Below are 21,792 nucleotides of genomic sequence, written 5' to 3'. Positions count from 1 at the left end.
ATTTTATGTAACCTCATTTTCTAATGCTCCATTCAAGAGATGTTTCCACTATGAAATGCAGAGCAAGGGGAAAGAGCACAAGTGATAGAGCGAGTGAGTGAGAAGGGGTGTTGAGGAAGTAGAGAATGAAACAAAGACAGAGTGAGTGAACGGCAGGTAGGCCTAGAAGAGGAGACTAGAAGTGAAGGCGACATACTTTTCCCTGCTTTTGACCTCCCACCCATCCCAAACCGACCACAAACGTACCATCTATGCAACGTTGGTATGCAGAAATTCACGCCTCAGCCAGTGAGGGTAAGTCCCAGGCCAGGGGCTAGAGAGCAAAAGACTGCATGTGCTCAGACGTTCCCTGCTAGGGACAGTTGATCTGAAACAAGGTCTGCTCTCTTGTATCCAGCAAGGATCTAGAAATCCTGCATGAATCTGCAAGGCACAATGACAGCATACATTTGCATAATATGCCCCACCTTCTGCCTTCCTACTTCCTGTGCAGTAGTTGTTTGTGTAGAGAGAGAGGTCGCAGGCAAGGTAATTTTGTGAGTAGGATACAGGACCCTAAATAGCTGGTGAGAGGTATGAGGTATTCTAAAAGCATAAAAATGGTACAGCTGTGAAATGAAATGCTTTCACATGTGATCTTCTGTGTTTATTGTCCTGTGCATAAAGTTGCACCTTGTGTTTGAAGGTTTAAATCATTTCAGGCTTGCATGGAGGCAGAAATTTCTGAGTGACTTTTATACATTTCTTAAGACTCTGCACTGTCAGGATGGCCGAGTGGTCTAAGGCGCTGTGTTTAGGCCGCAGTCTCCTCTGGAGGCGTGGGTTCGAATCCCACTTCTGACATGACTTTTGGAGATGTAATCTCCTTTTTCAGGTTAACATCTGATGGAAGTTGCATCTGCTGGTCTTCACCTGGGATGTGATTCCGTCCTCATCTAGTCAAGAGAGCTGGGGTTTCTCATATATTTCGGTTGTATAAAGTCTTGCTGACAAAGTGCAGTCCTTACTATATGAGCATAGGACCCATGTAAGAGCTCATCTGGAAGAGTCATGCTCTTGTATGCCCTGGCCAGACAGGCCATGCAAATATGGAAGAATGCCTAGCATCTGGTAGACAGTTGGACTCCAGCACACTTACGGCAATTTCCTCAGGGCTGTGATCAGGGGCTGCTTAGATTTGCGTATTCCACCCTATGTTGTGACATTGAAATTCCTTGTTGAATTTGCTTTAGCTAGCCAAGAGGTGGCTGTTGACTCAATTTCAAAGCAGCTTTGGGCCTTTCAAGTGGCTGGTTAATAGCACTTTCTCTTTGTACGCCTTAAAGGTCTAAAGAGTTCTTCATAGGTACTGCTCTCTATGGATTGTTCAAAGATCTGTTGGAAGTACTTATAATAGGATAAATAAATTGAGGGCATGCCTTTTCGGTACCCCACTTGCATGGCTGTCTGGCCTGTGGAAGGTTCCACAAATGCAAGTCAGGATGGCCGGGTGGTCTAAGGCGCTGCGCTCAGGTTGCAGTCTCTTCTGGAGGCGTGTGTTCAAATCCCACTTCTGACAATTGTGTGTTTACTCTACTTTTTTCTTGAGAGAGAAAAAATCTGATCATTTCCCTCACATGGGCTTATATGGTTGTCTACTTGGAAAAGTGCAGTGAGTTTTTTTCTTGCTCTAGCCACTCATGACCTAAGATGTGTGCTTTTTTTGGTTCACAATATCTTTCCCTCTCTGTAGATGATCAAGCAAATGTGGTCAGGATGGCCGAGTGGTCTAAGGCGCTGCGTTAAGGCCGCAGTCTCTCCTGGAGGCGTGGGTTCGAATCCCACTTCTGACAAAACTTTAAGTCCATTTTGTCTCTGAGTTCTTTTAGAATCTCAGCTAAAAATTGGCAGTGCATATAATATCTGAATAAGTAACAAACTTCAGTTTCAACTGCAAATTAATTTGCCCAATTCTGTCTTCAAGCTCGTATAATATTCTTCTAGCACTCGTGGTGTTTTATGTGTTTTTTGGGGGGTGCTTAAAAAGTCCCTTTTATTAATAAAATGGGTTACATTCAGTCTTGTGATATTTTTGGTTTCCAATAAGTAGATTGTTAATTTTATGTAACCTCATTTTCTAATGCTCCATTCAAGAGATGTTTCCACTATGAAATGCAGAGCAAGGGGAAAGAGCACAAGTGATAGAGCGAGTGAGTGAGAAGGGGTGTTGAGGAAGGAGAGAATGAAACAAAGACAGAGTGAGTGAACGGCAGGTAGGCCTAGAAGAGGAGACTAGAAGTGAAGGCGACATACTTTTCCATGCTTTTGACCTCCCACCCATCCCAAACCGACCACAAACGTACCATCTATGCAACGTTGGTATGCAGAAATTCACGCCTCAGCCAGTGAGGGTAAGTCCCAGGCCAGGGGCTAGAGAGCAAAAGACTGCATGTGCTCAGACGTTCCCTGCTAGGGACAGTTGATCTGAAACAAGGTCTGCTCTCTTGTATCCAGCAAGGATCTAGAAATCCTGCATGAATCTGCAAGGCACAATGACAGCATACATTTGCATAATATGCCCCACCTTCTGCCTTCCTACTTCCTGTGCAGTAGTTGTTTGTGTAGAGAGAGAGGTCGCAGGCAAGGTAATTTTGTGAGTAGGATACAGGACCCTAAATAGCTGGTGAGAGGTATGAGGTATTCTAAAAGCATAAAAATTGTACACCTGTGAAATGAAATGCTTTCACATGTGATCTTCTGTGTTTATTGTCCTGTGCATAAAGTTGCACCTTGTGTTTGAAGGTTTAAATTATTTCAGGCTTGCATGGAGGCAGAAATTTCTGAGTGACTTTTATACATTTCTTAAGACTCTGCACTGTCAGGATGGCCGAGTGGTCTAAGGCGCTGTGTTTAGGCTGCAGTCTCCTCTGGAGGCGTGGGTTCGAATCCCACTTCTGACATGACTTTTGGAGATGTAATCTCCTTTTTCAGGTTAACATCTGATGGAAGTTGCATCTGTTGGTCTTCACCTGGGATGTGATTCCGTCCTCATCTAGTCAAGAGAGCTGGGGTTTCTCATATATTTCGGTTGTATAAAGTCTTGCTGACAAAGTGCAGTCCTTACTATATGAGCATAGGACCCATGTAAGAGCTCATCTGGAAGAGTCATGCTCTTGTATGCCCTGGCCAGACAGGCCATGCAAATATGGAAGAATGCCTAGCATCTGGTAGACAGTTGGAATCCAGCACACTTACGGCAATTTCCTCAGGGCTGTGATCAGGGGCTGCTTAGATTTGCGTATTCCACCCTATGTTGTGACATTGAAATTCCTTGTTGAATTTGCTTTAGCTAGCCAAGAGGTGGCTGTTGACTCAATTTCAAAGCAGCTTTGGGCCTTTCAAGTGGCTGGTTAATAGCACTTTCTCTTTGTATGCCTTAAAGGTCTAAAGAGTTCTTCATAGGTACTGCTCTCTATGGATTGTTCAAAGATCTGTTGGAAGTACTTATATTAGGATAAATAAATTGAGGGCATGCCTTTTTGGTACCCCACTTGCATGGCTGTCTGGCCTGTGGAAGGTTCCACAAATGCAATTCAGGATGGCCGAGTGGTCTAAGGGGCTGCGTTCAGGTCGCAGTCTCTTCTGGAGGCGTGGGTTCAAATCCCACTTCTGACAATTGTGTGTTTACTCTACTTTTTTCTTGAGAGAGAAAAAATCTGATCATTTCCCTCACATGGGCTTATATGGTTGTCTACTTGGAAAAGTGCAGTGAGTTTTTTTCTTGCTCTAGCCACTCATGACCTAAGATGTGTGCTTTTTTTGGTTCACAATATCTTTCCCTCTCTGTAGATGATCAAGCACATGTGGTCAGGATGGCCGAGTGGTCTAAGGCGCTGCGTTAAGGCCGCAGTCTCTCCTGGAGGCGTGGGTTCGAATCCCACTTCTGACAAAACTTTAAGTCCATTTTGTCTCTGAGTTCTTTTAGAATCTCAGCTAAAAATTGGCAGTGCATATAATATCTGAATAAGTAACAAACTTCAGTTTCAACTGCAAATTAATTTGCCCAATTCTGTCTTCAAGCTCGTATAATATTCTTCTAGCACTCGTGGTGTTTTATGTGTTTTTTGGGGGGTGCTTAAAAAGTCCCTTTTATTAATGAAATGGGTTACATTCAGTCTTGTGATATTTTTGGTTTCCAATAAGTAGATTGTTAATTTTATGTAACCTCATTTTCTAATGCTCCATTCAAGAGATGTTTCCACTATGAAATGCAGAGCAAGGGGAAAGAGCACAAGTGATAGAGCGAGTGAGTGAGAAGGGGTGTTGAGGAAGGAGAGAATGAAACAAAGACAGAGTGAGTGAACGGCAGGTAGGCCTAGAAGAGGAGACTAGAAGTGAAGGCGACATACTTTTCCCTGCTTTTGACCTCCCACCCATCCCAAACCGACCACAAACGTACCATCTATGCAACGTTGGTATGCAGAAATTCACGCCTCAGCCAGTGAGGGTAAGTCCCAGGCCAGGGGCTAGAGAGCAAAAGACTGCATGTGCTCAGACGTTCCCTGCTAGGGACAGTTGATCTGAAACAAGGTCTGCTCTCTTGTATCCAGCAAGGATCTAGAAATCCTGCATGAATCTGCAAGGCACAATGACAGCATACATTTGCATAATATGCCCCACCTTCTGCCTTCCTACTTCCTGTGCAGTAGTTGTTTGTGTAGAGAGAGAGGTCGCAGGCAAGGTAATTTTGTGAGTAGGATACAGGACCCTAAATAGCTGGTGAGAGGTATGAGGTATTTTAAAAGCATAAAAATTGTACACCTGTGAAATGAAATGCTTTCACATGTGATCTTCTGTGTTTATTGTCCTGTGCATAAAGTTGCACCTTGTGTTTGAAGGTTTAAATTATTTCAGGCTTGCATGGAGGCAGAAATTTCTGAGTGACTTTTATACATTTCTTAAGACTCTGCACTGTCAGGATGGCCGAGTGGTCTAAGGCGCTGTGTTTAGGCCGCAGTCTCCTCTGGAGGCGTGGGTTCGAATCCCACTTCTGACATGACTTTTGGAGATGTAATCTCCTTTTTCAGGTTAACATCTGATGGAAGTTGCATCTGTTGGTCTTCACCTGGGATGTGATTCCGTCCTCATCTAGTCAAGAGAGCTGGGGTTTCTCATATATTTCGGTTGTATAAAGTCTTGCTGACAAAGTGCAGTCCTTACTATATGAGCATAGGACCCATGTAAGAGCTCATCTGGAAGAGTCATGCTCTTGTATGCCCTGGCCAGACAGGCCATGCAAATATGGAAGAATGCCTAGCATCTGGTAGACAGTTGGACTCCAGCACACTTACGGCAATTTCCTCAGGGCTGTGATCAGGGGCTGCTTAGATTTGCGTATTCCACCCTATGTTGTGACATTGAAATTCCTTGTTGAATTTGCTTTAGCTAGCCAAGAGGTGGCTGTTGACTCAATTTCAAAGCAGCTTTGGGCCTTTCAAGTGGCTGGTTAATAGCACTTTCTCTTTGTACGCCTTAAAGGTCTAAAGAGTTCTTCATAGGTACTGCTCTCTATGGATTGTTCAAAGATCTGTTGGAAGTACTTATAATAGGATAAATAAATTGAGGGCATGCCTTTTCGGTACCCCACTTGCATGGCTGTCTGGCCTGTGGAAGGTTCCACAAATGCAAGTCATGATGGCCGGGTGGTCTAAGGCGCTGCGTTCAGGTCGCAGTCTCTTCTGGAGGCGTGGGTTCAAATCCCACTTCTGACAATTGTGTGTTTACTCTACTTTTTTCTTGAGAGAGAAAAAATCTGATCATTTCCCTCACATGGGCTTATATGGTTGTCTACTTGGAAAAGTGCAGTGAGTTTTTTTCTTGCTCTAGCCACTCATGACCTAAGATGGCTGCTTTTTTTGGTTCACAATATCTTTCCCTCTCTGTAGATGATCAAGTAAACGTGGTCAGGATGGCCGAGTGGTCTAAGGCGCTGCGTTAAGGCCGCAGTCTCTCCTGGAGGCGTGGGTTCGAATCCCACTTCTGACAAAACTTTAAGTCCATTTTGTCTCTGAGTTCTTTTAGAATCTCAGCTAAAAATTGGCAGTGCATATAATATCTGAATAAGTAACAAACTTCAGTTTCAACTGCAAATTAATTTGCCCAATTCTGTCTTCAAGCTCGTATAATATTCTTCTAGCACTCGTGGTGTTTTATGTGTTTTTTGGGGGGTGCTTAAAAAGTCCCTTTTATTAATGAAATGGGTTACATTCAGTCTTGTGATATTTTTGGTTTCCAATAAGTAGATTGTTAATTTTATGTAACCTCATTTTCTAATGCTCCATTCAAGAGATGTTTCCACTATGAAATGCAGAGCAAGGGGAAAGAGCACAAGTGATAGAGCGAGTGAGTGAGAAGGGGTGTTGAGGAAGGAGAGAATGAAACAAAGACAGAGTGAGTGAACGGCAGGTAGGCCTAGAAGAGGAGACTAGAAGTGAAGGCGACATACTTTTCCCTGCTTTTGACCTCCCACCCATCCCAAACCGACCACAAACGTACCATCTATGCAACGTTGGTATGCAGAAATTCACGCCTCAGCCAGTGAGGGTAGGTCCCAGGCCAGGGGCTAGAGAGCAAAAGACTGCATGTGCTCAGACGTTCCCTGCTAGGGACAGTTGATCTGAAACAAGGTCTGCTCTCTTGTATCCAGCAAGGATCTAGAAATCCTGCATGAATCTGCAAGGCACAATGACAGCATACATTTGCATAATATGCCCCACCTTCTGCCTTCCTACTTCCTGTGCAGTAGTTGTTTGTGTAGAGAGAGAGGTCGCAGGCAAGGTAATTTTGTGAGTAGGATACAGGACCCTAAATAGCTGGTGAGAGGTATGAGGTATTCTAAAAGCATAAAAATTGTACACCTGTGAAATGAAATGCTTTCACATGTGATCTTCTGTGTTTATTTTCCTGTGCATAAAGTTGCACCTTGTGTTTGAAGGTTTAAATTATTTCAGGCTTGCATGGAGGCAGAAATTTCTGAGTGACTTTTATACATTTCTTAAGAATCTGCACTGTCAGGATGGCCGAGTGGTCTAAGGCGCTGTGTTTAGGCCGCAGTCTCCTCTGGAGGCGTGGGTTCGAATCCCACTTCTGACATGACTTTTGGAGATGTAATCTCCTTTTTCAGGTTAACATCTGATGGAAGTTGCATCTGTTGGTCTTCACCTGGGATGTGATTCCGTCCTCATCTAGTCAAGAGAGCTGGGGTTTCTCATATATTTCGGTTGTATAAAGTCTTGCTGACAAAGTGCAGTCCTTACTATATGAGCATAGGACCCATGTAAGAGCTCATCTGGAAGAGTCATGCTCTTGTATGCCCTGGCCAGACAGGCCATGCAAATATGGAAGAATGCCTAGCATCTGGTAGACAGTTGGACTCCAGCACACTTACGGCAATTTCCTCAGGGCTGTGATCAGGGGCTGCTTAGATTTGCGTATTCCACCCTATGTTGTGACATTGAAATTCCTTGTTGAATTTGCTTTAGCTAGCCAAGAGGTGGCTGTTGACTCAATTTCAAAGCAGCTTTGGGCCTTTCAAGTGGCTGGTTAATAGCACTTTCTCTTTGTACGCCTTAAAGGTCTAAAGAGTTCTTCATAGGTACTGCTCTCTATGGATTGTTCAAAGATCTGTTGGAAGTACTTATAATAGGATAAATAAATTGAGGGCATGCCTTTTCGGTACCCCACTTGCATGGCTGTCTGGCCTGTGGAAGGGTCCACAAATGCAAGTCAGGATGGCCGAGTGGTCTAAGGCGCTGTGTTCAGGTCGCAGTCTCTTCTGGAGGCGTGGGTTCAAATCCCACTTCTGACAATTGTGTGTTTACTCTACTTTTTTCTTGGGAGAGAAAAAATCTGATCATTTCCCTCACATGGGCTTATATGGTTGTCTACTTGGAAAAGTGCAGTGAGTTTTTTTCTTGCTCTAGCCACTCATGACCTAAGTTGTGTGCTTTTTTTGGTTCACAATATCTTTCCCTCTCTGTAGATGATCAAGCAAATGTGGTCAGGATGGCCGAGTGGTCTAAGGCGCTGCGTTAAGGCCGCAGTCTCACCTGGAGGCGTGGGTTCGAATCCCACTTCTGACAAAACTTTAAGTCCATTTTGTCTCTGAGTTCTTTTAGAATCTCAGCTAAAAATTGGCAGTGCATATAATATCTGAATAAGTAACAAACTTCAGTTTCAACTGCAAATTAATTTGCCCAATTCTGTCTTCAAGCTCGTATAATATTCTTCTAGCACTCGTGGTGTTTTATGTGTTTTTTGGGGGGTGCTTAAAAAGTCCCTTTTATTAATGACTTGGGTTACATTCAGTCTTGTGATATTTTTGGTTTCCAATAAGTAGATTGTTAATTTTATGTAACCTCATTTTCTAATGCTCCATTCAAGAGATGTTTCCACTATGAAATGCAGAGCAAGGGGAAAGAGCACAAGTGATAGAGCGAGTGAGTGAGAAGGGGTGTTGAGGAAGGAGAGAATGAAACAAAGACAGAGTGAGTGAACGGCAGGTAGGCCTAGAAGAGGAGACTAGAAGTGAAGGCGACATACTTTTCCCTGCTTTTGACCTCCCACCCATCCCAAACCGACCACAAACGTACCATCTATGCAACGTTGGTATGCAGAAATTCACGCCTCAGCCAGTGAGGGTAAGTCCCAGGCCAGGGGCTAGAGAGCAAAAGACTGCATGTGCTCAGACGTTCCCTGCTAGGGACAGTTGATCTGAAACAAGGTCTGCTCTCTTGTATCCAGCAAGGATCTAGAAATCCTGCATGAATCTGCAAGGCACAATGACAGCATACATTTGCATAATATGCCCCACCTTCTGCCTTCCTACTTCCTGTGCAGTAGTTGTTTGTGTAGAGAGAGAGGTCGCAGGCAAGGTAATTTTGTGAGTAGGATACAGGACCCTAAATAGCTGGTGAGAGGTATGAGGTATTCTAAAAGCATAAAAATGGTACACCTGTGAAATGAAATGCTTTCACATGTGATCTTCTGTGTTTATTGTCCTGTGCATAAAGTTGCACCTTGTGTTTGAAGGTTTAAATTATTTCAGGCTTGCATGGAGGCAGAAATTTCTGAGTGACTTTTATACATTTCTTAAGACTCTGCACTGTCAGGATGGCCGAGTGGTCTAAGGCGCTGTGTTTAGGCCGTAGTCTCCTCTGGAGGCGTGGGTTCGAATCCCACTTCTGACATGACTTTTGGAGATGTAATCTCCTTTTTCAGGTTAACATCTGATGGAAGTTGCATCTGTTGGTCTTCACCTGGGATGTGATTCCGTCCTCATCTAGTCAAGAGAGCTGGGGTTTCTCATATATTTTGGTTGTATAAAGTCTTGCTGACAAAGTGCAGTCCTTACTATATGAGCATAGGACCCATGTAAGAGCTCATCTGGAAGAGTCATGCTCTTGTATGCCCTGGCCAGACAGGCCATGCAAATATGGAAGAATGCCTAGCATCTGGTAGACAGTTGGACTCCAGCACACTTACGGCAATTTCCTCAGGGCTGTGATCAGGGGCTGCTTAGATTTGCGTATTCCACCCTATGTTGTGACATTGAAATTCCTTGTTGAATTTGCTTTAGCTAGCCAAGAGGTGGCGGTTGACTCAATTTCAAAGCAGCTTTGGGCCTTTCAAGTGGCTGGTTAATAGCACTTTCTCTTTGTACGCCTTAAAGGTCTAAAGAGTTCTTCATAGGTACTGCTCTCTATGGATTGTTCAAAGATCTGTTGGAAGTACTTATAATAGGATAAATAAATTGAGGGCATGCCTTTTCGGTACCCCACTTGCATGGCTGTCTGGCCTGTGGAAGGGTCCACAAATGCAAGTCAGGATGGCCGGGTGGTCTAAGGCGCTGCGTTCAGGTCGCAGTCTCTTCTGGAGGCGTGGGTTCAAATCCCACTTCTGACAATTGTGTGTTTACTCTACTTTTTTCTTGAGAGAGAAAAAATCTGATCATTTCCCTCACATGGGCTTATATGGTTGTTGTTAGACCTGTCTGGCTTTTTGGCGAAGTCCCTCCTAATTTTTATTTATTTTGTCCCCTTTTTGCCCCTCATACCCTTATTAATTTTTGTGTCTACTGGCTTTTTATAGGTGTTGGCCAGGGGGATAGGTGTTCCCTCTCCCCCTCATAGTTTTTTACCACAGGCCCAGAGGCCTGTTCTGACAGGAAAGTTGGCGCCACCTAAGATGGTGGCCACCAACTGCCCCAACTGTCACCAACAGAACCTGGCCATAGACCAGCATAGGGCATTCCAGAACCTTCTGGTCCATTCTGGACCACTGAAGGGCAGCCTATATAAGGCGGAATGCGGGGCAGCCATTTTGTCTACCTGTGAGAGTCAGCTGGAGGACAGGCTGTAGCTGAGGGTGGGAAGAGGTTGGATTTAGGATTGACCTCCTGGACTGGGAAGCTACCTTATAAGTCCAACCCACTAATCCCCTGTTGGTTACTTGTCTTGGCCCCGCTGTGGGAAGTTCCTGGAGACCCTGGGCGCCTGACTGACCCCTAGCTTCAACATAGTGGGGTGTGAACAGGAGAAGGAGACTGTGGTGCTGCGGAGCACAGTCCTCTGCCCAGTGGAAGGAATTCTGCTGTGATTCCCTAGAACTGTGGAGGGTTAATTCTGGTGGCCCCCACCCTTTTATTCAGCCCTTAAAATCATCCTGCCCTGGTTTTAGTGACTGTCCCTTCACTCAATTACCCCCATCGAGAGTTACTTCTCACCTGCTGTGGAGCTGTGGCCAGGAGAGATCGGCGCCGGATTGTGACTGGGACAGCACCGCCTCGGCCGGGTCCGGGACCCCTGGGGCACCGTTCGCGCATTAGACTAGCCCCCCCCCGGGATCCACTGAGGCTGAGGAACCTTGCGAGGCTTCCTCTCGTGAGCGGGACCCCGGGGGCGCCTTCCGCGCTCCTGTTGTATGGCCGAGTGACAACCGGTTGTCAGGGGAAAGCCCGGTGAGACGCTTCTGGTCGGCGCCTTCGCGCATGCCTGGAAGTGGATTGTATTCCCCGGAAGGAGGGGCAGAGGAGTAGGCAGGCCCAGGAGTGAAGTGTCTGCTCTACGAGCGAGCGCAGAGAGAGAGGCGGCGCCAGCCGAGCGCTACAGCGCATGCCCGCGGAAGAAGTGTTCTTGAAGACCGGCGCTGAGGAGAGGCGCCACCGGTCTCCAGGGAGCGCCGAGTGATCTGCTCTTTCCCTCCTGCTCGAGCGCCACACTGAGGAGCTGGCCCGAGCAGGGAGGGAGTGGTTAGAGGCCCGAGAGGGGCTGGTGGAGCCTCGTGTAATTTGCCCCGGTTGTTCTCCGCTCGAGAGCCCCACTGAGGAGTCGGCCCGAGCGGGGAAGTGAGCATTGTGGAGCCTTCTGAGCTCTGAGGGCTTCTCCAGCTGCAATTCCCCGACCCCCTTCGTTTGCTGTTCCCCTTGTGAGCCTGAAGTAGGACGAACCCAGCTTCGAGTATCAAGTAAGGAGGTAGACACGTGGGGGAGTGACTTCCACACAATTAACTGGTGCTATAAATTGAGATTCTGGCCTCTTGAGTACAGCGTCCAGGAGGAATCCCTGACAAGGTTGTATGGGAAGCTGAATTAAGTGGTATTTACCAATTTCATCTTTGATAAGATAAGGAGGAGAACTGTAAAGTTATTCATGTGAATGACACTGTTTACCTGAGCTAAAATAAGGGCTGATCTTGCCAATGGTTAAAGTAATGCTGTAATGAGAGATGCATTAGAGGAAGCAAAGTACAGTAAATGCACCACTGAGCTATTGAGGTATAAGAATTACCTGCCAGTTTTGGTTAAAGAGATTTAACTATATATGTGATGTACTGCAAGTGCTGGTTGTTAAAGTGATTGAGAACTTAAAAGTGGAGTTAATGTTTCCATGACAAACTGAAGTGCCTAAACTGTACATATTGAAACTGAAGAGAGAAGTATATTATTTTTATAAAGAAGTACTTATTTTTCCACATTTTTGGTGTAGTGTTTTTCTTTTTGAGTGCTATTGCGTGAAGTTACTTTTGGGTGGTCTGCAACCTTTACACTGTGCCTCTAAATGTTAGTCTTACCCTAGGCCAGGCTACCTTAATTCCAACATTTGGTGCCTAGCGGTGGGATTGCGGACTTGGTTGCAGCTACTTACTAGTAATTTGGCGTAATACACCCAACCTACACCAGGAGTTTTCTCCTTGCGGCCCTCCCAATTAGTCTTTTTGTTTTTTCTAAATTTATTCCTGGTGGTGGGTGGAGTTGGTTTTAGGTTACCCTCACCCCACTGAAATCTCTGGTGTGTATCCAGGTTTGCCAGACTCACAATGGAGTTTGCGGTGGAAAACCTGGAAGTCTATTCCGTGCCCCAATTGAGAATGTTCTGCCAGCAGATGGGGGTCTTCTTCAAACATGGTGCAAGGAAGGGGGAGCTCCAGACTAGCCTTAGGGCCTGGGTGGAGGCACACCAAGAGACAAAGGAGGAGGATGAAGAGGTTGACCGGGGCACAGAAGGGGGGGTGGAGGAGTTATTCCACCATGAGGGGGAAAACTTGCTCACCGGACCAGTGTCCTATTCCAGAAAGGGCAGTAGCATTTCTGGGAGAAGCCTAACAGAAGCTGAGCTCACCGATAGGAGGGAGAAAAGACAGCTAAAGTGGGAGTTGGCTAAGATGGAATTGGAGAAAGAGGAGAAGAGGATGGTCCATGAGTTTAGGCTAAAGGAACTGGAGCTCCAAAGTCTACAACGGGGGTCCTCTCCTGTTAGGAATGGTGGCAGCGAACCGAAAGAGTCAGCCAGGGAGGCCAAACCCTATATCCCAAAGGACCTGATAGCGAGCTTCAGTCAGGGGGATGATGTTGCTAAGTGGCTGGCCGCTTATGAGGTTTCTTTGAAAGTTCATGGTGTGCAGGAGAAGCACTGGGGGGGTAGTTTGTACAAGTACATGCCTCCTGCTGGTCGGGACACCTTGTTGGCCCTGGAGCCAGAGGAACAGACAAACTACCCCACCATGAAGCTGGCGTTATTGAGGAAGTTCGGGCTCACCCCAGAAAGGTACCGACAGAAGTTTAGGGGGAGCCACAAGATGGGAACTCAGAACTGGGTGGACTTCCTTGATTACGCCAGAAAGGCTTTAGAGGGTTGGGTCAAGGGCAGTGAGGTAAAAGATTATGAGGGGCTGTATGATCTGTTTTTGAGAGAACACCTCCTCGAGAAATGTTTTCCCGAGCTGCGCCAACACCTGGTAGACAGCAAGCTGACCAATCCCCGGAAGCTTGCAGAGGAGGCGGACATCTGGACAAGTACCCGGGTGTCCACCAAGGGGACTGGAGGGGAATCTCAAAAAGCCGGACAGGGCGCCCCCCAGAAGAAAGAGGGGGGGGAGAAAAAGAAAGAGTTCTCTAAAGGTCCCCAAAATAACTTCCAAGGGAAGGGAGCAGGTTTCACCCCTAGGGCAAACCCGCCCCGGAACCCTCATCCTGGCCAGAGCCAGCAGCCCAGGGTTCTCCACTGTTTTGAATGCGGTGGCGTTGGACATTATAAGGGAGATGTCAGATGCCCAAAGAGACCACCCCCTCCCACCGGAGGAAAGTCCCCGGGAGTAGCTAGTGTAGCGCTCGGGGAGGAGTTGCCCTTAGATAAGGGGGGTGAGTGGGCGGGTGTCACCTTAGTGTCCCTGGGAGAACGGGAGATGGTGCCAAAGATCCAGGTGCCCCCAAATACTACAAAGTATGGGCAATGGGTTACCATCAATGGCCAGAGAGGGGAGGCTCTGAGGGATACAGGAGCCAGCATGACTATGGTGAGAAGTCAGCTGGTGTCCCCAGAGCAGGTTGTTCCTAATGTACTCCACCCCGCCGCGATGGCTGACGGCAGAATGGGCCACTATCCAGTGGCTGAGGTTCCCTTTGAGTGGGAGGGGGTTGCAGGTTCACTTCGAGTTGCCGTAAGCCCTGCCGTGCCAGTCGATTGTCTGTTGGGTAATGACATGGAACACAATACTTGGAGAGAGGTGGAATACCGGACGCATTCTGCGATGCTGGGTACACCTGACTGGGCCTGTGTCAGCACACGGTCTGCGACTGCCCGGAGAGGGAGTTCGCCTGGGTTGGAGCCTGGAACAATGGCCCAACCCGCTGCTAAGAAGGGACAGACCCGGAGACAGAGAAAGCCTGCTCCGGCTTCCACACCCCATGAGACAGATCGGCCACCTGCGGTGGTGGACCAGGAGTCCGTGGAGGGGGAAGTAGACTCTCTGGAGGATTTGCCCATCCCTGCGGAGTGGCATGTGGAGGGAGGTCCTACCAGAGAGGAATTCTGTAAGGGGCAGAGGGAGTGCCCCACCCTTGAGGGACTGAGGCGACAGGCTGAAGCCCAAGCAGCAGGTGATGTTACGGGACATTACCATATTTACTGGGAGGATGGACTCCTCTACAGTGAACCCAAGGTACCCTCGCCTGGTTCATCGAGGGCCTTGGTAGTCCCGCAACAGTACCGAGCCTTCCTTTTGGAACTGGCTCATGCCATACCCCTGGCAGGACACTTAGGCCAGGACAAGACCTTTGCACGGCTTGTTCTCCACTTTTACTGACCTCGAATGAAAGTGGCGTCCGACACATACTGTAGGACATGTGTAACCTGCCAGGCCAGTGGGAAAACAGGGGTGAAGCTAAAGGCTCCCCTGGAACCACTTCCAGTCGTTAGCACGCCCTTTGAGAGGGTGGGCATCGACATTGTAGGGCCTTTGGATCCACCAACAGCAGCTGGTCACAGGTTTATCCTGGTACTGGTGGATCATGCCACAAGGTACCCAGAGGCAATACCTCTGAGGACAGTCACTGCACCTGTAGTGGCAAGAGCCCTAATGGGAATCTTTACCCAAGTGGGATTTCCCAAGGAAGTTGTGTCCGACAGGGGGACCAACTTCCTGTCAGCTTACATGCGGGCAATGTGGAAGGAGTGTGGAGTGACCTACCGGTTCACCACTCCTTATCACCCCCAGTCAAATGGACTGGTTGAGAGGTTCAATAAGACCTTGAAGGGCATGATCAGAAGTCTGCCCGAGAGCCTGCGGAGGAAATGGGATGTCCTCCTACCCTGTTTACTTTTTTCCTACAGGGAAGTGCCCCAGAAGGGAGTGGGCTTCAGCCCCTTTGAGCTTCTGTATGGGCACCCTGTACGCGGTCCTCTCAGCCTGGTGAAGGATGGTTGGGAGAAATCTCCCAGGAAACCCCCCCAGGATGTGGTGAGCTACATGCTGGCCTTCAGGAGCCAAATGGCGAAGTTGTGGAAGCAAGCTTCTGACAACTTGGAGGCCAGCCAGGCAGTCATGAAGGAGTGGTACGACCACAACGCTCACCCGGTGGAACTGGAGCCTGGACAGAAAGTGTGGGTGATGGAACCTGGAGAGCTTAGCGCCCTCCAGGATCGCTGGACAGGCCCCTTTGAGGTGTTGGAAAAGAAGGGTAAGGCCACATACCTGGTGGACCTTAAGACCCCTCGACAGCCCCTACGGGTGCTACACGCCAACAGACTCAAGCCCCACCATGAGAGGCCCGAAGTCATGCTGATGATGGTGACTGACGGGGGAGAGGAAGCGGAAAGTGAACCTCTCCCAGATCTCTTTTCATCCCAAGAGAAGGATGGGTCAGTGGAGGGAGTGAATCTCTCTCCTACTCTCACTCCTGAGCAACGGGAGGACTGCCGCCAGATACTGGAGCAGTACTCTTCGTTGTTCTCCCTTGTCCCGGGAAGGACCCACCTGTGTACCCATGATGTGGACACAGGAGACAGCCCACCAGTGAAGTCCAAGACCTACCGGCTGTCTGACAAGGTGAAGGCTAGCATACATGGAGAAGTTGCCAAGATGCTAGAGCTGGGAGTAATTGAACCTTCCAACAGCCCTTGGTCCAGTCCGGTGGTGCTCGTGCCAAAAGCCGCACCACCAGGCACCACACCTGAACTGAGGTTCTGTGTGGATTACCGAGGACTGAATTCAGTGACAAGGACTGATGCTCATCCGATCCCTAGGGCGGATGAATTGATTGACCGGCTAGGAGCTGCCCAATATCTAAGTACCTTTGACCTCACTTCAGGGTACTGGCAGATCTCCTTGACAGATGGAGCAAGGGAAAGGTCAGCCTTCTCCACGCCTGAGGGACACTACCAGTTCTGTGTGATGCCCTTTGGGCTCAAGAACGCCCCTGCCACATTTCAGCGGCTGGTGAACCAGGTCCTCTCTGGATTGGAGAGTTTCTCTGCTGCCTACTTGGATGACATTGCTGTCTTCAGTAGCAGCTGGGAGGACCATCTGCAGCATTTGCAGGCCGTTCTCCAGGCCCTGAGACAAGCTGGATTGACCATCAAAGCCAGCAAATGCCAGATTGGGCAGGGGTCGGTTGTGTACCTTGGACACTTGGTGGGTAGGGGGACTGTGCAGCCCCTGCAGGCGAAGATTGAGGCAATCATGGCCTGGGAACCCCCCAAGACACAGACTGAGGTCCGAGCTTTCCTGGGCCTCACAGGTTACTACCGTCGCTTTGTGAAGGGGTATGGCACTATTGTTGCGCCCCTCACAGAGCTCACCTCCAAGAAACAACCTCGACGGGTAGTTTGGACCAAGGCTTGTCAGCAAGCCTTTGAAAAGTTGAAACAGGCAATGTGTGCGGCACCGGTCCTGAGGGCCCCAGACTTCTCCAAGGAGTTCATTGTCCAAACGGATGCATCAGAGCATGGCATTGGGGCAGTCCTATCGCAACTCAACGAAGAGGGCCTGGATCAACCTGTAGTCTTCTTATCCAGGAGGCTGCTTCCCCGGGAACAGAAGTGGAGTGCCATTGAGAGGGAAGCTTTTGCGGTGGTGTGGGCTCTGAAGAAGCTGCGGCCATACCTCTTTGGCTCGCACTTCCTGGTTCAGACCGACCACCGACCCCTTCGTTGGCTGATGCAAATGAAGGGGGAAAATCCCAAGTTGTTGAGGTGGTCCATCTCCCTACAGGGAATGGACTTCCGGGTGGAACATCGGCCTGGAGTGGACCACGCCAATGCAGACGGTCTCTCCAGGTATTTCCGCCTTAGTGATGAGGACTCCCAAGGGGTTGGGTAGTTCTCCCCACTTTCAGCTGGGGGGGACGCGTGTTAGACCTGTCTGGCTTTTTGGCGAAGTCCCTCCTAATTTTTATTTATTTTGTCCCCTTTTTGCCCCTCATACCCTTATTAATTTTTGTGTCTACTGGCTTTTTATAGGTGTTGGCCAGGGGGATAGGTGTTCCCTCTCCCCCTCATAGTTTTTTACCACAGGCCCAGAGGCCTGTTCTGACAGGAAAGTTGGCGCCACCTAAGATGGTGGCCACCAACTGCCCCAACTGTCACCAACAGAACCTGGCCATAGACCAGCATAGGGCATTCCAGAACCTTCTGGTCCATTCTGGACCACTGAAGGGCAGCCTATATAAGGCGGAATGCGGGGCAGCCATTTTGTCTACCTGTGAGAGTCAGCTGGAGGACAGGCTGTAGCTGAGGGTGGGAAGAGGTTGGATTTAGGATTGACCTCCTGGACTGGGAAGCTACCTTATAAGTCCAACCCACTAATCCCCTGTTGGTTACTTGTCTTGGCCCCGCTGTGGGAAGTTCCTGGAGACCCTGGGCGCCTGACTGACCCCTAGCTTCAACATAGTGGGGTGTGAACAGGAGAAGGAGACTGTGGTGCTGCGGAGCACAGTCCTCTGCCCAGTGGAAGGAATTCTGCTGTGATTCCCTAGAACTGTGGAGGGTTAATTCTGGTGGCCCCCACCCTTTTATTCAGCCCTTAAAATCATCCTGCCCTGGTTTTAGTGACTGTCCCTTCACTCAATTACCCCCATCGAGAGTTACTTCTCACCTGCTGTGGAGCTGTGGCCAGGAGAGATCGGCGCCGGATTGTGACTGGGACAGCACCGCCTCGGCCGGGTCCGGGACCCCTGGGGCACCGTTCGCGCATTAGACTAGCCCCCCCCGGGATCCACTGAGGCTGAGGAACCTTGCGAGGCTTCCTCTCGTGAGCGGGACCCCGGGGGCGCCTTCCGCGCTCCTGTTGTATGGCCGAGTGACAACCGGTTGTCAGGGGAAAGCCCGGTGAGACGCTTCTGGTCGGCGCCTTTGCGCATGCCTGGAAGTGGATTGTATTCCCCGGAAGGAGGGGCAGAGGAGTAGGCAGGCCCAGGAGTGAAGTGTCTGCTCTACGAGCGAGCGCAGAGAGAGAGGCGGCGCCAGCCGAGCGCTACAGCGCATGCCCGCGGAAGAAGTGTTCTTGAAGACCGGCGCTGAGGAGAGGCGCCACCGGTCTCCAGGGAGCGCCGAGTGATCTGCTCTTTCCCTCCTGCTCGAGCGCCACACTGAGGAGCTGGCCCGAGCAGGGAGGGAGTGGTTAGAGGCCCGAGAGGGGCTGGTGGAGCCTCGTGTAATTTGCCCCGGTTGTTCTCCGCTCGAGAGCCCCACTGAGGAGTCGGCCCGAGCGGGGAAGTGAGCATTGTGGAGCCTTCTGAGCTCTGAGGGCTTCTCCAGCTGCAATTCCCCGACCCCCTTCGTTTGCTGTTCCCCTTGTGAGCCTGAAGTAGGACGAACCCAGCTTCGAGTATCAAGTAAGGAGGTAGACACGTGGGGGAGTGACTTCCACACAATTAACTGGTGCTATAAATTGAGATTCTGGCCTCTTGAGTACAGCGTCCAGGAGGAATCCCTGACAAGGTTGTATGGGAAGCTGAATTAAGTGGTATTTACCAATTTCATCTTTGATAAGATAAGGAGGAGAACTGTAAAGTTATTCATGTGAATGACACTGTTTACCTGAGCTAAAATAAGGGCTGATCTTGCCAATGGTTAAAGTAATGCTGTAATGAGAGATGCATTAGAGGAAGCAAAGTACAGTAAATGCACCACTGAGCTATTGAGGTATAAGAATTACCTGCCAGTTTTGGTTAAAGAGATTTAACTATATATGTGATGTACTGCAAGTGCTGGTTGTTAAAGTGATTGAGAACTTAAAAGTGGAGTTAATGTTTCCATGACAAACTGAAGTGCCTAAACTGTACATATTGAAACTGAAGAGAGAAGTATATTATTTTTATAAAGCAGTACTTATTTTTCCACATTTTTGGTGTAGTGTTTTTCTTTTTGAGTGCTATTGCGTGAAGTTACTTTTGGGTGGTCTGCAACCTTTACACTGTGCCTCTAAATGTTAGTCTTACCCTAGGCCAGGCTACCTTAATTCCAACAGTTGTCTACTTGGAAAAGTGCAGTGAGTTTTTTTCTTGCTCTAGCCACTCATGACCTAAGATGTGTGCTTTTTTTGGTTCACAATATCTTTCTCTCTCTGTAGATGATCAAGCAAATGTGGTCAGGATGGCCGAGTGGTCTAAGGCGCTGCGTTAAGGCCGCAGTCTCTCCTGGAGGCATGGGTTCGAATCCCACTTCTGACAAAACTTTAAGTCCATTTTGTCTCTGAGTTCTTTTAGAATCTCAGCTAAAAATTGGCAGTGCATATAATATCTGAATAAGTAACAAACTTCAGTTTCAACTGCAAATTAATTTGCCCAATTCTGTCTTCAAGCTCGTATAATATTCTTCTAGCACTCGTGGTGTTTTATGTGTTTTTTGGGGGGTGCTTAAAAAGTCCCTTTTATTAATGAAATGGGTTACATTCAGTCTTGTGATATTTTTGGTTTCCAATAAGTAGATTGTTAATTTTATGTAACCTCATTTTCTAATGCTCCATTCAAGAGATGTTTCCACTATGAAATGCAGAGCAAGGGGAAAGAGCACAAGTGATAGAGCGAGTGAGTGAGAAGGGGTGTTGAGGAAGGAGAGAATGAAACAAAGACAGAGTGAGTGAACGGCAGGTAGGCCTAGAAGAGGAGACTAGAAGTGAAGGCGACATACTTTTCCATGCTTTTGACCTCCCACCCATCCCAAACCGACCACAAACGTACCATCTATGCAACGTTGGTATGCAGAAATTCACGCCTCAGCCAGTGAGGGTAAGTCCCAGGCCAGGGGCTAGAGAGCAAAAGACTGCATGTGCTCAGACGTTCCCTGCTAGGGACAGTTGATCTGAAACAAGGTCTGCTCTCTTGTATCCAGCAAGGATCTAGAAATCCTGCATGAATCTGCAAGGCACAATGACAGCATACATTTGCATAATATGCCCCACCTTCTGCCTTCCTACTTCCTGTGCAGTAGTTGTTTGTGTAGAGAGAGAGGTCGCAGGCAAGGTAATTTCGTGAGTAGGATACAGGACCCTAAATAGCTGGTGAGAGGTATGAGGTATTTTAAAAGCATAAAAATTGTACACCTGTGAAATGAAATGCTTTCACATGTGATCTTCTGTGTTTATTGTCCTGTGCATAAAGTTGCACCTTGTGTTTGAAGGTTTAAATTATTTCAGGCTTGCATGGAGGCAGAAATTTCTGAGTGACTTTTATACATTTCTTAAGACTCTGCACTGTCAGGATGGCCGAGTGGTCTAAGGCGCTGTGTTTAGGCCGCAGTCTCCTCTGGAGACGTGGGTTCGAATCCCACTTCTGACATGACTTTTGGAGATGTAATCTCCTTTTTCAGGTTAACATCTGATGCAAGTTGCATCTGTTGGTCTTCACCTGGGATGTGATTCCGTCCTCATCTAGTCAAGAGAGCTGGGGTTTCTCATATATTTCGGTTGTATAAAGTCTTGCTGACAAAGTGCAGTCCTTACTATATGAGCATAGGACCCATGTAAGAGCTCATCTGGAAGAGTCATGCTCTTGTATGCCCTGGCCAGACAGGCCATGCAAATATGGAAGAATGCCTAGCATCTGGTAGACAGTTGGACTCCAGCACACTTACGGCAATTTCCTCAGGGCTGTGATCAGGGGCTGCTTAGATTTGCGTATTCCACCCTATGTTGTGACATTGAAATTCCTTGTTGAATTTGCTTTAGCTAGCCAAGAGGTGGCTGTTGACTCAATTTCAAAGCAGCTTTGGGCCTTTCAAGTGGCTGGTTAATAGCACTTTCTCTTTGTACGCCTTAAAGGTCTAAAGAGTTCTTCATAGGTACTGCTCTCTATGGATTGTTCAAAGATCTGTTGGAAGTACTTATAATAGGATAAATAAATTGAGGGCATGCCTTTTCGGTACCCCACTTGCATGGCTGTCTGGCCTGTGGAAGGGTCCACAAATGCAAGTCAGGATGGCCGAGTGGTCTAAGGCGCTGCGTTCAGGTCGCAGTCTCTTCTGGAGGCGTGGGTTCAAATCCCACTTCTGACAATTGTGTGATTACTCTACTTTTTTCTTGGGAGAGAAAAAATCAGATCATTTCCCTCACATGGGCTTATATGGTTGTCTACTTGGAAAAGTGCAGTGAGTTTTTTTCTTGCTCTAACCACTCATGACCTAAGTTGTGTGCTTTTTTTGGTTCACAATATCTTTCCCTCTCTGTAGATGATCAAGCAAATGTGGTCAGGATGGCCGAGTGGTCTAAGGCGCTGCGTTAAGGCCGCAGTCTCACCTGGAGGCGTGGGTTCGAATCCCACTTCTGACAAAACTTTAAGTCCATTTTGTCTCTGAGTTCTTTTAGAATCTCAGCTAAAAATTGGCAGTGCATATAATATCTGAATAAGTAACAAACTTCAGTTTCAACTGCAAATTAATTTGCCCAATTCTGTCTTCAAGCTCGTATAATATTCTTCTAGCACTCGTGGTGTTTTATGTGTTTTTTGGGGGGTGCTTAAAAAGTCCCTTTTATTAATGAAAT

The 21,792-nt window shown here is 48.0% G+C and overlaps 14 non-coding genes across 14 annotated transcripts; all 14 read left to right on the top strand.

Annotated features, from left to right (window-relative positions):
- The first annotated feature begins 760 nt into the window (after positions 1-760).
- On the top strand, positions 761-843 carry TRNAL-UAG (transfer RNA leucine (anticodon UAG)). The gene has a single exon. It is a non-coding gene; the product is annotated as a tRNA-Leu (tRNA).
- A 906-nt stretch (positions 844-1,749) lies between these two features.
- Positions 1,750-1,832, top strand: TRNAL-AAG (transfer RNA leucine (anticodon AAG)). Its single transcript has one exon. It is a non-coding gene; the product is annotated as a tRNA-Leu (tRNA).
- Positions 1,833-2,856: 1,024 nt separating this feature from the next.
- On the top strand, positions 2,857-2,939 carry TRNAL-UAG (transfer RNA leucine (anticodon UAG)). Its single transcript has one exon. It is a non-coding gene; the product is annotated as a tRNA-Leu (tRNA).
- A 906-nt stretch (positions 2,940-3,845) lies between these two features.
- On the top strand, positions 3,846-3,928 carry TRNAL-AAG (transfer RNA leucine (anticodon AAG)). Its single transcript has one exon. It is a non-coding gene; the product is annotated as a tRNA-Leu (tRNA).
- A 1,024-nt stretch (positions 3,929-4,952) lies between these two features.
- On the top strand, positions 4,953-5,035 carry TRNAL-UAG (transfer RNA leucine (anticodon UAG)). The gene has a single exon. It is a non-coding gene; the product is annotated as a tRNA-Leu (tRNA).
- Positions 5,036-5,941: 906 nt separating this feature from the next.
- Positions 5,942-6,024, top strand: TRNAL-AAG (transfer RNA leucine (anticodon AAG)). The gene has a single exon. It is a non-coding gene; the product is annotated as a tRNA-Leu (tRNA).
- Positions 6,025-7,048: 1,024 nt separating this feature from the next.
- TRNAL-UAG (transfer RNA leucine (anticodon UAG)) lies at positions 7,049-7,131 on the top strand. The gene has a single exon. It is a non-coding gene; the product is annotated as a tRNA-Leu (tRNA).
- Positions 7,132-7,763: 632 nt separating this feature from the next.
- TRNAL-CAG (transfer RNA leucine (anticodon CAG)) lies at positions 7,764-7,846 on the top strand. The gene has a single exon. It is a non-coding gene; the product is annotated as a tRNA-Leu (tRNA).
- Positions 7,847-8,037: 191 nt separating this feature from the next.
- On the top strand, positions 8,038-8,120 carry TRNAL-AAG (transfer RNA leucine (anticodon AAG)). Its single transcript has one exon. It is a non-coding gene; the product is annotated as a tRNA-Leu (tRNA).
- Positions 8,121-9,144: 1,024 nt separating this feature from the next.
- On the top strand, positions 9,145-9,227 carry TRNAL-UAG (transfer RNA leucine (anticodon UAG)). Its single transcript has one exon. It is a non-coding gene; the product is annotated as a tRNA-Leu (tRNA).
- Positions 9,228-19,400: 10,173 nt separating this feature from the next.
- Positions 19,401-19,483, top strand: TRNAL-AAG (transfer RNA leucine (anticodon AAG)). Its single transcript has one exon. It is a non-coding gene; the product is annotated as a tRNA-Leu (tRNA).
- Positions 19,484-20,507: 1,024 nt separating this feature from the next.
- Positions 20,508-20,590, top strand: TRNAL-UAG (transfer RNA leucine (anticodon UAG)). The gene has a single exon. It is a non-coding gene; the product is annotated as a tRNA-Leu (tRNA).
- Positions 20,591-21,222: 632 nt separating this feature from the next.
- Positions 21,223-21,305, top strand: TRNAL-CAG (transfer RNA leucine (anticodon CAG)). The gene has a single exon. It is a non-coding gene; the product is annotated as a tRNA-Leu (tRNA).
- A 191-nt stretch (positions 21,306-21,496) lies between these two features.
- TRNAL-AAG (transfer RNA leucine (anticodon AAG)) lies at positions 21,497-21,579 on the top strand. The gene has a single exon. It is a non-coding gene; the product is annotated as a tRNA-Leu (tRNA).
- Positions 21,580-21,792: the final 213 nt, after the last annotated feature.

Source organism: Lissotriton vulgaris, chromosome 8 (assembly GCF_964263255.1).
Source record: "Lissotriton vulgaris chromosome 8, aLisVul1.2, whole genome shotgun sequence".
Lineage (NCBI taxonomy): Eukaryota > Metazoa > Chordata > Amphibia > Caudata > Salamandridae > Lissotriton > Lissotriton vulgaris.
Note: the sequence above shows the minus strand (reverse complement) of the source record. Positions and strands in the feature narration are given on the sequence as shown.